The following is a 6000-nucleotide window of genomic DNA, read 5'->3' as shown; positions in this document are numbered from 1 at the left end:
GTCAAATCGAGTTCTTAAGGGGTTGTTCGTTGCTGCTGTTGCGATTGTTGAGTAGCTGAGCTCCATTCCTCATTTTAGACTTTTATTTGGCCATCTACTGCTGTTCTGTAATTGTTAGGTGGGTCTGTCTATTCCTATTGTCCTCTTATTTGACTATGAAAGAATATTTGAGTGCTAATTCTATGAACATGATAATTCTTGCGGTATCCGGATGCTTTGACTGCCAGATCTGCCTGCTTGTTTCTATCTATTGATAATTTTTGGCTTTCACTGCTGTTGTTTTGTTCTAAACTCAGCATGTTAGTGGCTAAATATCATCATGTATGGCATCTGTAGTGTTAATTGGGCACTTAGTGAATTCGCAAGCGTTTTGAATTGGATTGTTTGTTACTGAAATGTTCATTCCTTGAGGATAAAAATGCCAATGCATCATGAACATGAATTCAAGTTACTAACTTTGAATAAAAGCTAGAATAAGCAGTGAATTAGTTTCGTGGTGGTTTGTTGTGAAAATTAGCAGCATATTTTCATTACATATGTCGGCTCTATTTACTATGAATTGATTACTGTTGTAGCTTTTGATCCTGAATGCTATTGTAGTAGGATATAAATCCATAAGTAAGGTAAATCACTGATTTTTCAGTTATATAATTAAATGGGTTATGGTTTACTAGTTTCCATCATTTGATTCCATATTTAGTTTTGTTGTTCCATACAATCCATTTCATTTAGCTTCGGCAGAAGATTTTTTTTAGTTTAAAAGTCAATGGCCTAATTTTAACTTGAGGCAAATTTCAGATTAGTTTTAATTCGCGACTTCTTAGATATTGTAAAGATAGAATATTGGCCTTGAACCAATACATAATGCAATCCATCTTATGAACAAATTAACGATCCAATCCATACTGTCTCACAATCCTATCCACAATTCATGGCCTCACATGGATCTCAAATCTTAGAAAAATAATTAATTCATGAACATCGTAGTTTGCTTTAGGCGCGCAATAAATAAATCATCGTGATTATGGGTACGGTTCCCGTTGCATAGTTGCGATACATAAATCCCAATTCGAGTGCGCGTTTTATGCGACTCGACCACAACTTTGAATAATAATAAAAATAAACATGTTGTAAATCGCGGGTGCGTTTCACGTGACGCAATTCGCAATGTGTACAAAACAAACGAGTGCGCGACATCGCGACTTGTTCAAACAAATTCCATAAATACTAAAAGCAGTTTAAAAGTAAAAATGCACAATATGTTTCAGATACGTATAAATCAGATAATTAGGCCAATTGTTAACAGTTGAACGACCGTGCTAAAACCACGGATCCTGAGAATGCCTAACACCTTCTCCCAGATTAACAGAATTCCTTACCTGGTATTTTGGTTTTCACAGACTTTAAACGGAGTCAAATTTCCTCGATTTGGGATTCTAAAATAAACCGGTAACTTGGGACACCATATAATTATTCCAAGTGGCGACTCTGAAATAAATAAATAATCTCATTTCGATTAATGTTACTTAAATTAGAAATATTCCCTCACCCCTCGGAAAAAGGAGGTGTGACAGTGGAGATTTTCCTACTAGCTCTGTAGCCTCTCGAAGATAAGTACAGACGTCTCCGTACCGATCCACAAGACTTTACTAAACTCGTTTGTGACTCGTAGAACCTATGAACCTAGAGCTCTGATACCAATTGTCACGACTTAGTCTCTAATACTAGGTAAGCCGATGACACTTAGTCTCTAAGACTAGGTAAACCGATTACAATTATAATTTAAGGCATTTTTTTATAATCGAAACTAACAGTGGAAATAATTATAACACATTCACAAGATTCGTAATACTGATTCACGAGCTCTAACTGAGTACATGCAGTGATCCCTAAGGATCGAATATACAATACTGTTCGAATAAGAGTGGACAGTATAATAAAAATGGAAAGACTCCGGGAACTGCGACGACCATGCAGCCCTACCTTGAATCCTTGCGATCACACTCTAATCTTTGTCCGAATTCGATATCTCTAATAGCTGGCTCTGCATAAAAATGTGCAGAAGTGTATTATGAGTACACCACAGTCGGTACCCAGTAAGTATCAAGACTAACCTCGGTGGAGTAGTGACGAAGTACAGTCAAGACACTCACTAGTCAAATAACCTGTGCAATATAGCATACGGAAATAATAGAATAACAAATAGCAGTGATGGCAATAATAATCAACTTGTGACATAAACAGTATGGCAACAAGAAAACCATAAATATTGCTCAAACGAAAAATAAACATAATTACATCCAATTAATCAAGTCCTTCGAATATAAATCATTCACATATAATTCTTTCGAATAAATACCCTCCAAATAAATTTCTTCAAATAAATATCCTTCGAATATAAAACTCTTGCACATAAATATCTTATATTATAATCATAAATATGGGTCTCAACCCCTTTCATATTGTCACGACCCAATTTTTTCCTCCGTTGGGTATCGTGATGGCACCTAGTCTTAGGGACTAGGTAAGTCTAACATTTATTAAATAACAACAATAATTAAATAACATCTAACAATCTTTGAAATGGAAACCTCCAAAATAAAATTTCAATTTCCCAAAACCGGTAGTACAAGTCATAAGCTCTACAAAGTGTTTGCTAAAAAATTTCTAAATACAATTGTCCAGAAATAAGAATAAACAGTGCAAAACGAAAACTTGAAGGTGACTCCGAAGCCTGCGAACGTAGCGACAAGCTTACCTTGAGTCTCCGCAGCAACAGTCCACACAGCTAGCTAACGAACAATACCTGGATCTGCACAAAAAAATATGCAGAAGAGTAGCATGAGCACACCACAGCGGTGCCCAGTAAGTATCAAGACTAACCTCGGTGGAGTAGTGACGAGAAACAGTCAAGACACCCACTAGTCTAATAAACTAAACGGGTACAAGTATATGAACAACATGAGTATGATGTCTATATAAGGACTATGCAATATAGCTAATAATACAGTAATGGCATTAAGGAAGGAAACAACTAGTATCAACGGAATATCACGAAAAAGACACAGACAAAGTGAATGGAACACAACCTAAATCCGGAATTACAAATACAGCAAGGACAAGTAATAACTCAGCGACTACAACCGCATTTACATAAGGTTTTAGCCAACAACTCCACGAGGTACCGAACCTCGGACAAATCACAACTGACGGGTCTCAATACCTGAACCCTAATACTTCGCATCCTGTGTCCTTATAATACCTCATAACCGCACTGACGACTCACGTGCCAATAAAGCCATTCTCACATAGAAGGCAAGTAAACAAGGGTGAACATCCATGCTCAACAATATAAAGAATACCTCTTATCCGATAAGAGTGCTTAACTACGTGTATGCTTGTGCAAGTGTCCTACCATAGTCCATATCAACAAATAAGCATAAGAAAAAAGAACGGACAACACGTAGAATATTATCTCACAGCTTTCACAAGATAAAGCTCACACAAGTACGTATACCACTACACAAATATCAACAACAAGAATGTCCCCAAGCCATAAGTCATCACAATTCAATCCTTGACACAACCCACCTTATAGATTGCGAGATATAAGCTGCCAAAATTAGCCATGTGCATCACAAATTTCTTCTTTGCGATTTCCAAACTCTTTCCAGATAGCCTGTAGTATATCAACCATAACTTTTTGTACATAACTCAAAATTCCAAATGGTTTTATTTTCTGAAAACTAGACACAAAGGGCTACAACTTTCATTTTTGGATCATCTATCAAATTCCTTATAGATTACGAGATATAAGTTTCAAAGTTGGGTCAGTGCAGTAAAGGTTTGTTCTACGCGATCGCGAAATAGCTTCCGCGATCGCGATTCACAAGGCCCCAAACTGTTGTTTACTCTTCGCGAACGCGACCTAATGTTCGCGATCACGATGCACACCTCTGTGGACAAAAATCAGCAATTTAAAATGCCCTAGAAATGGTCTGAAATCACCCCGAAACTCATCCGAGCCCCACATACCTCAACCAAATATACCAACAAGTCTTAAAACATATTACGGAATTAGTCGAAGACTCAAATCACAGCAAACAATGTTAAAACCACGAATCATGCCCCAATTCAAGCTTAATGAAACTAAGAAATTCTAACTTCTACATTCGACGCCGAAACCTATCAAATCAAGTATGATCGACCTCAAATTTTGCACACAAGTCATAAATGACATAACGGACCTATGAAAATTTTCAGAACTGGATTCCGACCCCGATATCAAAAAGTCAACTCTTCGGTCAAACTTCCAATTTAAACTTCATATTTTCGCAATTTCAAGCCTAATTTAACTACGTGCTTCCAAATAATTTTTCGGACACACTCCCAAGTCCAAAATCACCATACGAAACTATTGGAATCATCGAATTCCATTCCGGAGTCGTTGGCTCAAAAGTCAAACTCCGGTCAACTCTTTTCATTTAAGCTTAAAAAATGAGAATTGTTCTCTCATTTTAATTCTGAATCTTTCGAAAATCAAACTCGACCACACACGCGGGTCATAATACATATTACGAAACTTTTCGGGACCTTAAGTCACTGAACGGGGCGTTAATTCTTAAAATGATAAATCGGGTCGTTACATTAAAGCAGCTTCAACCCGCCAAGCACAAACATGACAGAAAACAAGTTTAACAAGACGAACCTGGGAATATAAGGCTCTGAGCTGGTCATTAGCAAGTGACGCCTGCTTTGAGGTGATATAGGCAGTTCCGAGAAAATCTCCTTGATGTTTGTGAAGAAGGAAGAGGTAATAGATACCTCAAAGCACCTCCAGCTGTTGCTTAACCCCTTCCCCAGGAATGTCTTGTTGCAACTTCTCAATAAACCTTATGAGATGAGAGACATATTAATTAACAAAGTTCTATACTCTTCGATGTTCTCAACCAAATCCTGGTAAATTCCATTATCAAGAAGCTTAAATTCATGCTTTACAAGGCCTCCGGAAGATGAACCCGCTGATCCTAATAAAAGGCCTTCTGTCTTTGATCGACTTGGAGAACCAACTACAAGAACTTCTGTATTCGAGAGGTTGAGGCCATTGAAAAGGAAGAAGAACAGGTCCCAAAGAAATTATGAAAAAATAAGAAGACCTTTGCCATCTAGAGTCCAAAGTATCTCTAAAGAGTGTCAAAGCCTGATCCCTTCCAGAATGAGGCGACAATCAGAACTTTTGCTTTCATGCGGAGAGGTACTCAAAGTGAAGACTCGCACAATGGTCCACACTAGAGAGCGTGACGAAGATGAAGAAAGTGTAGGATCTTCATATCACATTACTGCAAATAAGGAACAATACACTTCATTTCTAAGGAAGGTCGACAAAAATTTGGGAGATACCTCTTGGTGTGGCCATATATCTTTTAATGACGTTGATCCCCAAGAAGACGAAGATGTCGAGGATGCTCCTCTGGAACTAGAAGAAGGAATTAAAATGAGAGTTGACGCATTGAAGGAAGTCAACCTTGGCACTGCAGAAGACTTTAGGCCCACCTATGTAAGTGTCCTACTAACCACATATGAAGAAAGCACTTATGTGGAGCTACTCAAAGAATATAGAGGTGTATTTGCTTGGAGCTACAAAGAGATACCTGGTTTAGATCCTAAAGTAGCAGTTCATTATCTCGCGGTCAAGAAAGGAGCTCGTCCTGTTAAGCAAGCCCAAAGACGCTTCAGGCCAGAATTGATGGTCAATAAACTCATCGAAGCTGGTTTCATTCGGAAGGTTAAATATCCTATATGGATTTCAAGCATTGTTCATGTGAAGAAGAAGAATGGCCAAATTCGAGTTTGTGTCGATTTTAGAGACCTCAATAATGCATGCCCTAAGGACGAATTTCTGCTCCCCATCCCAGAGCTTATGATTGATGCCACCACCGGATATGAGGCGATGTCTTTCATGGATGGATCATCTGGCTACAATCAAATACGTAAGGCACC

The sequence above is a fragment of the Nicotiana tabacum genome, chromosome 23 (genome assembly GCF_000715075.1).
Source record: "Nicotiana tabacum cultivar K326 chromosome 23, ASM71507v2, whole genome shotgun sequence".
In the NCBI taxonomy this organism is placed as follows: Eukaryota; Viridiplantae; Streptophyta; class Magnoliopsida; order Solanales; family Solanaceae; genus Nicotiana; species Nicotiana tabacum.
This window is presented reverse-complemented; position numbering follows the sequence as displayed.